Source organism: Sapajus apella, unplaced genomic scaffold (genome assembly GCF_009761245.1).
Source record: "Sapajus apella isolate SASKATOON/1434 unplaced genomic scaffold, GSC_monkey_1.0 scaffold114, whole genome shotgun sequence".
In the NCBI taxonomy this organism is placed as follows: Eukaryota; Metazoa; Chordata; class Mammalia; order Primates; family Cebidae; genus Sapajus; species Sapajus apella.
Genome location: NW_022437054.1, coordinates 3,089,639 through 3,107,054, shown reverse-complemented (window position 1 = coordinate 3,107,054; position 17,416 = coordinate 3,089,639).

Genomic DNA, 17,416 nt, shown 5'->3' with positions numbered 1-17,416 from the left:
AGTTATCAATCAGCTAGGAAAAAAGTCAAAAGATAACATATTGTTATAAAAAGATTTATTAGAGAAGAAATAAAATTAACTAGCTGTAAAGAAAATATTGATAAATTAGACTTATTCAAAATTAAAAGTGCCTATCAAAAGATACAGTTAGACAATTAGTAGGCAAGGCAAAATACTTGAAATTTCTATATTTGAAACAGGTCTTGTAACCACAGTATATTTAAAAACTCATCAAATTCAACAATATTGATAATAATAATAATAAAATTAATTTTAAAATGGGTAAAGACTTTACCAGATACCAAAAAAGAGGAATACACAATAAACAACTGAAAAGGCAATGACCATTTGGCATCTAGGAAGTGCAAATTAGAGCCACAATCATTTCCATTTCACAACTATTGAATGGTTAGATTTTAAAACACTGGCAATACCAAATGTTAAACTTCTTGTGAAATAACTGATATATGGTGATGATTGTGTAAAATGGTAAAAGCTTCTTAGGAAACTGACAGTTTCTTACAAAGTTAAATGTACCTCTACCCTATGCCTCAACAGTCCTATTCCTAGTTATTCCCCCAAAAGAAATAAATGCAAGTTTTCTATGAAAGATATTTATAGTAACATTTATAGTAACTTTATCATAATAGTTAAAACTTGGAAATAGCCTCAAATTTCAGAAACAAAAGGAGTAATCAAATTGTTATATTTTTTATGCACCTTTTTGTTTATTGTTTTCAATTTGATTTTATTTTTAGAACAGTTTTGGATTTACAGCAAAACTGAAAAGATAGTAAAGACAATTCCCATATATGCAGTATCCAGTTTTCCCTGTTATCATCTTACATTGGTATGATAGGGGTGACAATCAAGGAACCAAGCTTGAGGCAGAATAATAGGGTCTGGAAACAGGAAACCTAAGGCCAGCCCACACTGCCTTCTTGGAAGTGAACTAAGAGGAAAACCCCACCTCCCCATGACCAAGTAATAAGGGGCCAAATGCCCCTCTGTCTCCAAACCTCCCCTCTTCTAACTCATGAATGCAAACACTTGTAATTGGTCCATTCTGGAACCTTCACTTGCATATACCTTAGGCAGGACACCCCTGATTGGTCCGGGGCAGAATCCTGCCGCTGACTGTTCCTGGGCAAAATCCTTTATTTGTATAGGCTGTACCTTATCAGAGGCCTCTAAAGGCTACTGAGGGGTTTTACCATGTTCTTTTATTTCAATAAAAAAGTCCAAGGAACATTACCATCAGGGCTCTTGAGCCACATGCTTGAGCCTGATTCCACTCTGTGGAGTGTACTTTCACATCAATAAATCTATGTCTTAATCTTCTGTTGTTTTGCTTGTGTGTTTGTTCAGTTTTTTGTTAAATGTGTCAAGAACCTGGACAGCTTGCAGTCAAGACTTTTAACCAGTAACAAACTGATACACTGTTATTAACTAAAGCTCATAGTTTACTCAGATATTATTTTTACTTAATCTCTTTTTTCCTATTATGTCTCCTTAGGCTTCTCTTGACTCTGACAGTTTACCAGTCTTTCATTGTTGTTGATGACTTTGACAGTTTTGAGGAGTAACAGCCACGTAGTTCGTAGAATGTCCCTTCATTGAGGTTCATCTGATTTTTCCTCATGCATAGACTGGTGTTATGGTTTTGGGGAAGAAAGAACTGTGTTGATCACATCATATCAAGAATACATATACTATGAACTTGATCTATCACTGTTGATATTGATGTTGTTCACCTGACTGAGGTAGCATTTCTCATGTTTCTTTACTGCAGTTACTTTTTTTTTTCTGCCTTTCCATATTGTGTTCTTTGAAAGGAAGTCACTCAGCACAGCTCCCACATACGTGCAGGGAGTCATGCATCCCCTCCATGAAGCTAAAGTAAATTCTAGTATTTTTATATTAATGAATACTCAGCAACAAAAAGATTAAAATGACAGAAAGAAAAGCAAGGAGCACAATTGAGACAAGAAACAACATAGTTGAACTTCACAAACATTGGAATGTGTGAAAGAATCCAGGTAAATAAGTGTATATACTGTAAGATTTATTTATGCCAAAAATAAACAAAAATAAACTATTCTGCAATTAGAAGCAGAATCATGCTTGCATCAAGGGGCATATGACTGAACTAAAAGGGGTACAAGGGAAATTTCTGTGGTTGATAAAATGTTCTGTCTTGATTAGGATGTATTCATAACATTCAGTTAACTGTAAACTTAAGGTCGTCATTTTCAGTTATGTAAATCATTTCTTAATTGAATTTTTTTTTCAAAAAAAGTATTTTGCATGTAATGTCAAAGAAGTCATTAACAGTTCTGGTTAAAAACAATTTCAGTACAAGCATGGTTGCAGATGGTTTTTTGGGAGCTCTTAGTTAAATTTCCCTAAAAGACTTTTACAATGAAATGGAGAGATGAAAGTACAACACTTATTGAAGAAGATCACTAATTATATTTGAAAGCATGGAAGGCAGAAGCATAGGACTAAAGTTCTGCATAGAAGAACAAAACTCAAACTGCAGGAATATACAGTAACAGTGCTGACTTCATAAAGGAACTAAATATAGTTTATTGAGCACCTAACTCCTTCAGCAATCCAATTGGGGGAAACAAAATTCAAGGAGATGGCTAACGTCTGCCAAAATGCTTACCTTTAGATCTCAGTCTAGCAATCTAAAATCTGACATCCTTTTATAGGGATCTTTGAAGATCTGCTAAATCCTTGAAGCACGCTAATAAGAAATGACCCTGGATGTATGGCTTCAAGGACACTCATAGGTAGTATGGAGCTATAATTGTTAAAGCATGTGTAAAAAGACAAATAAAACAATATATTGTATAGCACAAAAAATCAGGGCACAATTCTCACGGTCGTTGTTTACCTAATGAGTTGGTGGCTGCATCTCACTTTGTCTTCTATAATTTGAGAAAATCTCTAGAAAATTAATAAGATTAATAAGAAAACAGAGAAAATAGTTAACAAAATAAACTTCTCTGAGAATAAATAAGGATAGCTATCCAGCTTGCCGAAGACGGGTAAATCACAAAACATCTTCCTTTTGAAATACAAAAACGAGAATCTGTTCTTCATGGAAATTGGAGTTCTCAGAAAAACTAACCTCTCTGGGATTTAGCACTGACCATGAAGGAAAAATAAAAAAAAAACAAGAGCTTTTACTTTGTGTATTTGTCCTTGGGGGAGACAGGATCAGAATTGTTACGAGAACTATAAAAAAGAGCTCGGAACAGGGAGTTTGATGTTCAGAGACTTTAAAAACCACATTTTAAAAATGCTGGGACTATGTATTTAATTATTAAAGCAAAAAACAGCCTCTGAAATTTTGAATTAAATAAAAAGAAGCATTAAAATATAAATGCAGAAAATCACATATTCTCATGAAAAACAAGAAAAATACAGACTTTAATCACACTAACATTAATTAAATCTTCCTCCTAGGACATCTAGATTTTAAGCAATCACTTATTCTACAAACATTTATTGAGGACAGATATTGTTCTCAGCACTTGGTTTTCAGTGACGAACAAACAAAATTCCAGCTGTCAAATAATTCACTGTTTGCATTTTTTGGATTTTTTTGTTTCGCCTTGTTTTTTGGAATAGTATTATTTCAAGCCTTGGAGAGAGAGAAGATCTTCTCTCAGAATTCCTTCTAATCTCATAATTTTATTAAACATCTTGTTGCAAACTCAAGAGATCAGCAGCATAACTCATACACATTGGTAAGAGCTTAAATAAATATATAGTTATTTTTGGGCTTTGAGAAAGGATATTAAATTACATACCGAGGGAGGCAACATAAAGGAACACTTACATCTCTGTTTTCGCATCACATGGGGTTTTTATTCCAAAGAACTTCTGAGCTTAAGCTATTTATTTAAGCATTTCTCCAATATCACAATATCAACTGGTTATTACATTCTATGTACCTTGATTTTTTTCACTATTTAATGAATAAGTATTTTAAGTTGTTTTATGTTAAACTCAACACATTTACATAACTGAACAGTTACTCAGACAAACAAAGGTTAGTTTTCTTTATATCTCTGCATCTATAAAGTAAAAATAGAGATAGATGTTTTCTACTAAGAAATGGTAGTGAGGCTTCATCAATCCATAAAATCAGGGAATAATTTTCATTGTAGGAACACATATTGCCTTTAATTATGAGTCCGCACTTTAATGTGTGAAGCAGAATTTCCATATGGGGAATAAAGGATTGCTGAATCAAATCTTTCCATGAGGCTCATGGATTGAATGTTGTCATAATTCTTTCTGAATCTGCCATTCTTATTTTAGCTAAAATTGTTTTGCCTTGAGTGGAACTGAGCTGGGAAGCTTAACACATTGTCTGGCACTGTTATTTGAGATTCACTGAAATTCTTTAGTTTGATTTTAAATTGTTTCCAAAAATAACTTCAGAGACTATTAGGTAAAATCATCAAAAATATTCAACAAGGAAATAATTGCCAGAGTTAAAAGTCCAAGTTCATGTATCCTGGGTCTGGGATAGAAGGTTTTAAACACACACACACACACGCACACATGCACACACACACACGCACACACGCGCGCGCACACACACATACACAGGCATATTGGAAAATACTTCCATGATTGGTCATTGCTATCACATAACAGAAAACAGCTGCATTGAGTGAACTAACAACTGGACTGCCATTGTGATGTTAGCTTTCCATTTGATACTTAGGAGAGAAACCTTCCTCTACATATGATGCAAAAATATGACCATTATCATGATTAGTAAGGCAGTGAAGCAGCAAAGTCAAATAACTAACTTCTCTTGTCACAATCTCCACCCTCTGCCCTTTTTGGTCACAGTTTCTTCAAGGTCAATATTTCCTATCTCCACAGGGCAAGTGGACTATTACATCATAGGCACTAATACTGGTTTAAGAAAAGAAATAAACGATATTTTTAAAATGTTCATCTTCAGAAAACGTAACGATTTTAAAATTAAAACAAGACAGCCATGAAAAAGCTATTGGTAGAGCTACACAAGTTGACCTTTTTCTTAACTGTATTTATATTCTGGGGTCCATTTGGTAGCCTTAGTCCAGGTGCTTCAGTGATCATTTCAGGGATATTTTCATCTCTACTCCTCTCTTGCCTTGGTTTGATTTTCTGTACTTCAGGTGGCTTTAGATGACACTTTTATTTGTTAGGGTTAGAAAATACAACACGTATCCCAATGACTTGAAGACAATGTTGACTGAGGATTCTGTGTAACATACCAACTCCTGGACTGAGCAAGATTGTTATGCAATACATGGGGGAGAAAATCCACCAAGGTACCTCTCAGCTCCAGTAAGTGTATTAACTAAGATTGTCTGTATTCCACATGACAGAAAACTACCTTAAAGCAAATTAGGCAAATGAGAGGATAGATTTGATAAAAGATCTAGGGAAAAATTGAACAAAAAAGATTCGAGGAGGAAAAAGGTGCATCCCAGATGCAAGAACTCTAGAACCAAGGACTTAAATGCTGCCAAGGCACTCTTTCCATCTTTTGCTACATTTCTGTTTTCATAACAATTTAATTCCTTCTTAAGACAAATTGTTCCTCCCTTGTAGTGAGAATCATGGGAAAAAAACATAACTTCTGGTTACTACAACCACACACAGGAATCACCACTGTTGTGACTCCCGATAACCAGCAATAACTACTATTGTGATTTCTAATACCAAAGACTAATTTTAATTTTAAAGTCTGTATTAATAGAAATAACACAGCATATGTTATTTCACGCCTGGCTTCGTTCAGTAACTACTATGCTTTTGGCATTTATCAGTGTTACTGCTTTTAGTTGTAGTGTATTTATTATCCTTACTATATTGTATTCTATTATATGAATATAGCAATATTCTTTTCTCAATTCAATTGCTGATAAAGGTATGTAGGGTTATTTTCCAGTTGGGGATATTACAGAGAGTGTTGTGATGAACGTCCCTCTATTTTTACTATTCACTTTTTGCACACAGGTGAAGATTTAATTGGATAGACACATAGTAGCAGAATTCTAGGTCATAGAGAATGTGGATGTTTAGCCTTAGTAGATAGCAGACATTTGTCTACAAATGTAATGTAATTTACCCTCTTAACAGCAGTGAATGACGGTTTCAATTCCTCCATTTACTTGCTTATTTTGGTATTCCATGCCTTGTTTCGTTTTGTCCTGTTTGGCTTTGAATTCTAGTAGTCATGAAGTGTTATCTCATTTTGATTTTATTTGCATTAAGCTAATGATTAATGAAGAGATCATGTTTTCATGTGTTCACTGGATGACAAAATTTCCTTTTTATGCTAAATATCTGTTAAATTCTTGGTATTCATATTACTATTTCTGATTGTCAGTTTTTTTTTAGGAGTTTATTTGTATATTCTTGGACATAAGCCTTCATTGCATTATGTGTATTGCTAAATGTCATGCTGTGTGACTTGTAATTTTACTCAATTAATAATGTCTTGTGATAAATAATTTTTATATTTATTAAACTGTTTATCAATCTTCTTCATTAAGTCAGCGTGTAAACTTTCTCTTTAAAAAATTTTTGCTTAGGCAATGGTTACAAAATGTTTTCCCATATGCAAAGTTTTTTTATTTTTTTACTTTATGCATATTTAAAATGTATCTGAATTTGAGTTTTGAGAATAGTCCAGTATATACTGTACTGATTGTGTATACATGGTAGGAGTCAAGACCATTCTGTTCTCTGGAGGTGTTCTACCCATTTATTCATGTATTTTATTATGAATAATGAATAATACAATTTTTTATTATAAATAATCACATTTATTCAAACTGCATTCCTCTATTGCACAGCATATCATAAAACAATCAACCTTGTGTATATCATCTATATCTAAATTATGTATTATTCCATTAGTCTGCAATCTGGTTTTAAGTGTCTTATGTGGTTTATTAAGTCTTAGTATTTGGTGTTGTAAGACTTCAATTTTGTTCTCTTCTTCCAGATAAGCCTTGGTTACTTGGGATGCTTAATGTACTCTATAAACATTTGAAAGTTCCTAGCTACGGCTGGTGGCTTGTGCTTGTAATCTCACATACATGGGAGGATTGATTGAGCCTAGGGGGTTCAAGACTGCAATAAGCTATGATTGCACTACTGCACTCCAGCCTCAGTGACAGAGCAAGACGTCATCTGCAACAACAACAAAAAAAATAAAAAATTTAAAAAAAGATATTTCTTGTCGTTTTCTACAAAAGAAATAACAAAAAACTTGTGAAATCTTAGATTAGAATTCGATTGATTTTATAGATAAATTTTAGAAAGAATTGATATATTTACATATTAAAACTTTTAATTCATAAACATAGCAGAACACTGCATTGTTTATTTCTAGAAATTTATTTCTTCATTGTTTATTTCTAGAAATTTGATTTTCTTGTTATTATAAACTGCTCTTGTAAATTTCATTTCTACTTGTTTTCTAATGGTATATAATAATATAATTCATATTTGTTTTTACCCTCTATAGAGAGACCTTACTAAATTTAACTATTAATTATAATACTCTATAGTATATAATTGTTATATACTATAGAGTATTATAAGTGTTGTTACTGTTTTGTTGTTATTGCTTTTATCTACACTCTTAATCTTTATTTTTTAATTGGAGAATTTAGGGCATTTATATTTAATGTGATACAATACATTGTTGTTGTTAACTATTGTCACAATGTTGTACAATTAATCTCTCAAACTTACTGCACTAACTGAGCTAAAATTTTGTATCTTTTAGCCATCTGCCCAACCACTTCTGCCCCCAGCCCTTGGTATCCACTACTCTACTCTCAGCATCTATTAGTTCACCTTTTTAAAAACTTCACATAAAAGTTATATCATGAGGTATTTATCTTTCTGGGTCTGGCTTATTTCAGTTAACATAATGTCCTCCAGGTTCATTCATGTTGTTGCAAATAACAAGATTTATTTGTTTTAAAGGCTAAGCAGTATTTCATTGTGTATATATTATTATTTCTTGTTTAATTACTCAATATTGATATTGACATTAAATATTTTTCCACCATTGACTTGCCTTATTTTCACTATTTTCAGTGATAACCTCAAAGATTAAAACATAATTCTTATTTATTATAGATAAATGTATCAGTTATTTTACTAAGGTGTATTTAGTTATATTATTTATAATATATTAATGTATACTAATCATATTTTCTCATATGTTTACATCTTCTCTTACACTTCATTCTATCTTGCATTCTCATGTTTCCAACTAAAGAGTCATTTTATTTTTGTGAATGACTCTTTTTTTTAATGTTTTTATTTTCTTTGTACTTTAAGTTCTGGGGTACATGTGCAGACCATGCAGGATTGCTGCTTAGGTACATACATGGCAAGGTGGTTTGCTGCCTCTATCCCCCTATCATCTATATCTGGCATTTCTCCCCATGTCATCCCTCCCCCCCTCCAATCTCCCACTGTCCCTCTCCTAGCCCCCCTCCAACTGATCCCAGTGTGTGATGCTCCCCTCCCTGTGTCCATGTGTTCTCATTTTTCAACACCCACCTATGAGTGAGACCATGTGGGGCTTGATTTTCTGTTCTTGTGTCAGTTTGCTAAGAATGATAGTTTCCAGATTTATCCATGTCCCTACAAAGGACACAAACTCGTTTTTTATGGCTGCATAGTATTCCATGGTGCGTATGTGCCACATTTCCTTTGTCCAGTCTATCATTGATGGGCATTTGACCAGCTTTGTTCCAGATCTTTGCTATTGTAAACAGTGCCACAATGAACATACTTGTGCATGTGTATTTATAATCAAAGATTTATAATCCTTTGGGTATATGCCCAGTAATGGGATTGCTGGATCAAATGGAATTTCTATTTCTAAATCCTTGAGGAATCATCACACTGTCTTTCACAATGGTTGAACTAATTTATACTCCCACCAACAGTGCAAAAGAGCTCCTATTTCTCGACATCCTCTCTAGCATCTGTTGTCTCCAGATTTTTTAATAATCATTATTCTAACTGGCATGAGATGGTATCTCAATGTGGTTTTGATTTGCATTTCTCTAACGACCAGTGATGATGAGGATTTTTCATATGTTTGTTGGCCTCATATATGTCTTCTTTTGAAAAGTGTCTATTCATACCCTTTGCCCCCTTTTGAATGGGGTTGTTTGTTTTTTTCTTGTAAATCTGTTTTAGTCGTTTGTAGATCCTGGATATTAGCCCTTTGTCAGATGGGTAGAATGAAAAAAATTTTTCCCATTCTATTGGTTGCTGGTTCTCACTAATGATTGTTTCTTTTGCTGTGCAGAAGCTCTGGAGTTTAATTAAATCCCATTTGTCTATTTTGGCTTTTGTTGCCAATGCTTTTGGTGTTTTGGTCATGAAGTCCTTGCCTATGCCTATGTCCTCAATGGTTTTGCCCAGGTTTTCTTCTAGGGTTTTTATAGTGTTAGGTCTTATGTTTAAATCTTTAATCCATCTGGAGTTAATTTTAGTATAAGGTGTCCGGAAGGGGTCCAGTTTCTGCTTTCTGCACATGGCTAGCCAGTTTTCCCAACACCATTTATTAAACAGGGAATCCTTTTCCCATTGCTTGTTTTTGTCAGGTTTGTCAAAGATCAGATTGTTGTAGATGTGTGGTGTTGCTTTCAAGACCTCTGTTCTGTTTCACTGGTCTATGGCTTTGTTTTGGTACCAGCATCATGCTGTTTTGCTTACTTGTAGTATAGTAGTATAGTAGCCTTGTAGTATAGTTTGAAGTCAGGCAGAGTGATGCCTCCAGCCTTGTTCTTTTTGCTTAAGTTGTCTTGGCTATGTGGGCTCTCTTTTGGTTTCATATGAAGTTTAAAGAGGTTTTTTCCAGTTCTGTGAAGAAGGTCATTGGTAGCTTGATCATTTCCAAGATAGCTGAATAGAGGCAACTCCAGAACGCAGTTCCCAGTAAGAGAGATGCAGAAGCTGAGTGGTCTCCACAGTTCCAAATGAGATACCAGGTTCATTTTGTGGGTCTGGCTGGACAGTGGATATGAATCAAAGAGGGCAAGTTGAGGCAGGGTGGGGCACTGCCCCACTCAGGAGGTGCATGTAACTTACCGGAGGATCTGGGGCTCTCCCTCTCAGGCCTTCCATTCAGATACTGTGCTTCACCCAAGTCCCCCACAGCCCACAGAACAGGAGATCTTCACCGGGCTAAAAAGCCCTCATGAACTGCCTGAACAGGGCTGAGCAGCAACTCTAGTGGTGCTGGGGTTATCAGCACAGATTTAGACAGGAGCACTGGCTAACACCGAGAAAGCTATGGGGATAGAGCTACCCACTCCCCAGAAAGAAAGGGAACTGAAAGCAGATAATCAGGCAATACAGCCAGGAGGATTCCTCCCCCACAAAGCCCAGCAGACTGAAGCCCTCTCACTTCAGAGTATCTCAGCCAACACATCAGAGCGCAACCCAGAATAATCGAGGTTGGTGGGGGGAAGGGCAGACACCATTGTAGAGGTGGGCCTAATCTTTCTGATTAAACAAAAGAGCTACAAAGCAGCTCCAATGAATCCATGGCAGCCCAGCAGGCAGACAAAGGAAAGCCCACCTCCCCAAGCAGCTACCTGAAATCAAAGCTAGATAAATCCAAGAAGATGGGAAGAAACCAGTGAAAAAAGGATGAAAACATCAAAGATCAGAATGACTCGCCCCCCACCAAGGGAACACAACTCCTTACCAGCAAGGGAACAAAACAGAATGGAGAATCAATTTGACGACAGGAGGAGGCTTCAGAAGATGAGTAATAACAAACTTCTCTGAGCTAAAGGAACATGTTCTAACCCAATGCAAAGAAACTAAAAACCTTGAAAAAAGGCTATACAAAATGCTAACTAGAATATCAAGCTTAGAGAAGAACATAAACGACTTGATGGAGCTGAAAAACACAGCACAAGAACTTTGCGAAGCATACACAAGTTTCAATAGCTGAATGGATCAAGCAGAAGGAAGGATATCAGAGATTGAAGATCAACACAATGAAATAAAACAAGAAGGCAAGAAAAGAGAATAGAGTGAAAAGAGATGAACAAAGCCTTCAGGAAATATGGGACTATGTGAAAAGACCTAATCTATGCCTGATCAGTGTACCGGAAGATGACAGGGAGAATGAATCCAAGCTGGAAAACACTCTTCAGGATATTACTTAGAACTTCCCCAACATAGCAAGGCAGGCCAACATTCAAATACAGGAAATACAGAGAACACCACAAAGATAGTCCTCAAGAAGAGCAACCCCAAGGCACATAATTGTCAGACTCTTTTTTTATTTTGTCTAAAGCAAATCTTAATAAGAATAATTATTTTGATTTTTGTTAACTGTATCCCCCCCTTTTTTAAATTTTTTTTTCTTTTTATTTTCCACTCAATTTTTAGTCTGGAAATTTTTTCAGTTATTTCTTTTTCAGTTCACCAGTTCTCTCTTCTACTATACCCTACTGTAATAGCTTTCTGGTGAGCTTCTTATCCCTCTTTAGAATTCAGCAAATGCCTGGGGGGAGTGGGGAACCATAAGATGTCCTAATTCTTTCTCTCTCTTTTCTCACCAATAACTTGATTTCACATCTCATCGCTTTTGAAGTCACAAACTTTAGTTTATTCCTCATTAGTCCCATGAGATTACCAAATAGTCTGCTGATTTCTCTGCTTCTTATTTGTATTTCTCTGTTTATAACCCTGGCTTCTAATTTGTGGACCAATTAAAAAATGCCTGAGGAAGAGTGGCTGTTAGAGGGACCTTGTAAGTCTCTGAGGTTTTTTTCTCTGCAAACCCCTCATCTTTCAATTTCTACTTGCTTTGGCAGCTCTCTGCTGTATTCAAACAAGTGGTTTAGTCAAGTTTTTCTCTTTGTTTTCAAGTTGGCTTATTGGTCTTCTGTAAGTTACTCCATAATGAATGGAAGCAGAAGTTTCAAGGAATATTTGATAAATAAAAATGTTGTATAATTGTTGCAACTATTACTGTTGTTAATGCATTTTTTTTAATTGCAGAGAACCAAAGCTTCTACACTGTTTTCACTAGGCAAGAGTAAGTGGCAGTTGACTATCAAAAGCAGAAAACCCTTAGCTGTTACAGGTGTTCTGGTATTTGAGGTGGGCATTCGCTTTTAGTAGGGCCTGCAGCAAATCTCAAATGCAAGAGCTTCCTGTGAATACCTCATCACCAGTCACCAGAATTGCTATGAAAGCTAAAAAACCTCAGCTTTTTTTTTAATGTAACTAATATTTGATCATCTATAAAAGTTAGATGTGTAATTCTTCCATAACCAAAATATATTTTATGCTATATTTATCAATATGAAACATATAATTTTTAATGAAAAATACAAATCTCATACTCCTGAACTTAATCTACATTTAAAACTTCATATTTTCACAGATTTATAGAGAAAACTTTTTGATCTTTAGTTCATGTGCCAAAATATTTTGGGATATAAAAATAGTTTTATTTCATCAGTGATTAACACATACAATATATTATAGAAAAATCTTTTCCATATTATATTTTACCTAGCATGTGTATTTATATAACATTCAAAGGTTTTCATTGTGATAGTTGCTTTTTTTTTGTCATCTTGAGAATGTGTATAAATATCACTAAGTGAAATCAATTGCTTTAAACTATAATGTGATGCAACTATGTGAAGTGGCTGGTTTAGTAAAATGTATATGAATTAATAGAAGTAGAGTGTCAGAACAAGAGATGTGCAGATTCTGCTATGTTTTGTTGTGGTCAGGACTTACATTGATTTTGGCGTTCTGCTTTAAACATCATATATTAAAGGAAATATCAATTATAAGATTGCACACAGTGTCACTAGGATAGTGAAAGGCTCATAAACACTGTTTGCAAAGAATAATTTACAGGACTGAAATGAAAACGATTTGCCAAGTAACACATTTTCTAACATTTAGAAGTCTATACACACGGGCTTAAGAGATATTCTGGGTCATTATGGAAGAAAGATTCCCAACTGGTCAACATATGAGTGAACAACATTTTAATAATTAGAATTGTACTGTCACAGATAAATTAATGTAGGAAGTAAAAAATGTGTAAACAACTAAAAATATGTGATGATTCCATAGAGATGAGGGTTATAAAGGTGGTATTAAGAGGATAAACACATCCTACAGGGAATCATCTTGGTGATTTTTGAAATTTCTTCCAATTCTAAAACTCTGAGATTCAACGTTGTATAAAGTCAGATCTCTGCTTTTCTTTCTCATTTAATAACTTAAACTTCATTTACGTGGAACATCAAACATTGAACTGATTTGTCTCATGGTATGGAAGAAGGGTTGAAATTTGAAAAAAAAATATGTATAATTTTATTATATCATAGTATTTAGCACAGAAAATATCTGCTGTACAAACATTTCTGTAATCAGCATTCATAAAGGAGATAGGACCTATGGTTTAAGATCTTAAATCAAGCTAAATTTCCTCTTCACAAGGGTGGGTTTTCCTTCTGTGCCTAATAATATGTTCATCATTTCCTTCCGAGACCTCACCAGGAGCATGTTGAACGTTCATATTTCTGCCAAGCTGTCATGTTTTGTCTCAGATGCTGTAAGCTTTCTCTACCCTGTTCCTCATAGCCATCTGAATTCTCACCAGGATTGCTTTTCACTCCACATTGCCACAGATCATTTCTTTGAGGCAATCTGGGTTTTCTCTATCATGATCCCCAAAATTCTTCCAGCCTCTGCCCCATTACTCGGTCTCAAAACCACTTCCATATTTTTAGGCATTCATTACGGCAGCACCTCATTTCCTGGTACCTAAACCTGTCGTTTCTTGGGGCTGCCATAGCTAAGTACCACAAATGGGGTGGCTTAAAGCAACAAGAACGCACTCTTTCACAGTTCTGGAGGCCAAAAGTCTGAAGCCAGGGTGTTGGCAAGGTCATTTTCCATCTGGAGACTCTGAGGGAGAATCTGTTCCATGCCTTTTGGGTTACAATGCCTCTGTTCCAAGGCGTTCCTTGGTTTGCAAATGTATGACTCTAATTTCTGCCTCCACGTCCTTCTTCCCTGTGTCTCTTTGTCTCTGTGAATGCCTCCTCTTAAAGAACAAATTGTTGAATTTGAGGCCCAGCTAATCCAGTATGACCTCATCTGAATTAATTATATCTGCAAAGACCTTATTTCCAAATAAGCTCACATTCTGAGGTTTCAGGTAGATGAGAATTTGGGAGGGACACTGTTCAATCCACTATATAGGTTCTGTGTTCCTTGAGGTCTGTACCATGTGTGATTCATCTTTGTGGTTCTAGATGTCAACACAGTGTCTGGCACCTAGAATGAATGAATGATTTGGTGATTTCCTCCATCACTAACCCTGTCGAATAAGAACAGTTAGGTGTCAAAGTCGAGGTGGATATGTTAAATAATACCCACTTTATCTGAGCAAGATTTAAGAGTCAGCCTTGACTGTCAATCCTCCTGTGTGCCACATAAGCATTTCACATCACACTGGGGTCTCCTTTTAATCTCACTTGTTTGACTGCTCCCAAACAGTCTTCCTTGAGAACAACTTTCACTCCATCTACTGAGACAGAAGTTTGCCATTTGCAGTTGAATCTATACTATTCCAGAAGGATTTGTATCACATTCTTTACTCTGGTCCCTCCTACAAGAGAGGAACCTACTAAACCATCAACACTTCTGCATGTTAGGAATGTAGCTGTGTGACCTCAATAAGCCACTTAATCTTTCTTTGGCTCTGTTGTTTTGTAAAATGGGGTTATTAACGGTACCTACTTTGTAGGCTTGCTATTAGCATGAAATGTTAATTTTATAAAGCACTCAAAACTGTTTCTGGCACAGAGCAAATACATATTTGTTAAATAAATAGTATTTAATGCCAATCAATCGAAATCAATGAAGTTTCTCTATAAACAAAGTATTAAGTAGCTACCAAGTTCTCGAAAGGGGCTGGCTGTTTCTTGAAATTTTCTTAGAGACATAGCAACTTAGAACTGGTTTCATCAAGGTAGTTACTAAATTCAGCAACATGAAGGAAAATTTTCTGAGAAGCATTTTCCTGGCTAAGCTTAAAGGTCTGCCTCTCAAACACTTCTGTTTTGGAGATATGACATTTTATAGCATGAATGGAAAAAATTGCCTGGAAGTTATAGTGTTTTTTTAACATAACACTCACTATTGTGCCTCACATTTTACGGTTTACAGAATGTTTGTTTTAAGTAGGCAGTAGGGTTGGGGAAAGTATAGCCAATGTGCATCCTGATTTGTGAATCGCATATAAGCTGAGAGCATCTGAAAGCCTGTTGGTGTCCTCTTCTTGGCTCATGGCTCACATACTCCCTTGAAGGGCTGTCAAAGTTGGCATGGCATAAATGTCATTTTTTAAATTACTAAGAATTTAAAGTCAGGCTAAGGTTTTGTGTGTGTGTGCGTGTGCGTGTGTATGTGTGTGTGCATGAATATGTGTATGTATTGAAGATGAAAGAGTTTAGCAAATATCGTTTTATTGACTATGAAAATGTACCCAGGCTTCACTTAAACCCCTTTTCTCACCCATCCATAGAACCGTTTCAACCAAGTTCAGTCAAGGTGACACTAATGAGCTAAGAGCCTTCCAGGTAGGAGTAACACTGACATCAGAAACATTCTATAGATCTTAGCCTCACCTCTCTTATATCCATCCCCTCCCCCATCTTTTGTCTCTTTCCAGAGCCTGAAATCTGTTATTATTCCTCTTGGGAGGTCCGTTTACATTGAACACACATCTGGCTTAATTAGGTTGACAGCTGCTCCAGGTACCGTTGGACAAGGTCCAGCCATCTCAGTGCATTCCCATCTACTTGACAGCTTAACCTTTCACAATCTCATCTCCAGAGTGCAAATGAACTTGAGAGATGTGCTTTTATTATTTGTTAATACACGCTCATTTTCTACCTTGCCACCAAAATCGTAATCGGCAGAGACCACTACTAAAAAGTAAAGGGCATTTCCCTAATGCCAATTGGTGAACTGCAAAGATCAAACTACCAAAACCTATGAAAACTTGGCAAAAAAAAGCATAATAAGTGGTCCAGGGTGGTTGGAGAAAAGGGCTGAGAAAACAATCCCGCTTTCAAGGCTTATGGCTTGAGTTTGCTTATATAAAACCTTTAGGCAGTAAAAAGTGATTATAGTTATTGCTGCCTTCAGCCACAGCCAACAAAGAAGGTGGTCTTCAGATTCCCCACATACGCTGATGTTTTTCATCTACACAGCTGAATTTCTAACAGTAGAATTACCAAACCTTTTGCACATGCATACGGGACGAATCTGTTTGTTGCAAAGCCACACAGTCTGTGTTTTAAACCACCTGCCTTAAATGCCTTTGCAGTTGTTTTAATTAATCCATGCATATTTTTATTCCACTAGAGCTTCATGTAGAAATAGCATTGAGAATAACAACTACTTTTAGCTGACTCAACCCAAGCCCAAGCCCCAGCCCAAATTAATAAAAGCAATGTCAATTCCCAAAGGCCTTTCCAAGCAAAAGGGGTTAGCTTTTTCGTATCATATTTACTCAGAGCAGGAAAGTCCTTTATTTAACAAATGACTATTTGACTTCCTGGAAGTTTAACTAACAATTCTCCGTGGTGACTTTATTTTCCCAAGAAACAATGCCTTTAGGAGGCCAGAGGACAAAAGGAAAGTGAAGGTCATTCCATTTTCCTGGACCACGATTTTCCTTTGGCTATTATTTTGAATCATTATAGCTAAATTGTTTTTCTTCTCCAAGAACTAAAAGTAGATCTACTATTCAATCTAGCAATCCTACTACTGAGTATCCACCCAAAGAAAAAGACATCATTATATCAAAAGAACACCTGCATGCATACATTCACTACAGCACAATACACAATTGCAAAGATGTGGAACCAAGATAAGTAAACATCAATGGATTTTTGAATAAAGAAAATGTGATGGGTATATACACCACGGAATACTACACAGCCATAAAAAAGAATGAAATAATGTCTTCTGCAGCAACTTAGATAGAGCTGTAGGCCATTATTCTAAGAGAAGTAACTCAGTAAGAGAAAATCCAATATGTTCTCATAAATGGGAGCTAAGCTATGGATAAACAGAGGCATACAGAGAGGTATAATGGACATTGCAGAATGCAGACTCAAGGGGGGCAGTGGAGAGATGTGAGGGCTAAAAAAAACCTACATATTTGGTACAATGTACACTACTCAGGTGACGGGTGCACTAAAATCTATGACACACGAGGAAAGAGGCTTCCCACATCCTTAGGAACTTGTCATCAGCGACTTTCTCTGCCGAGGCAGGG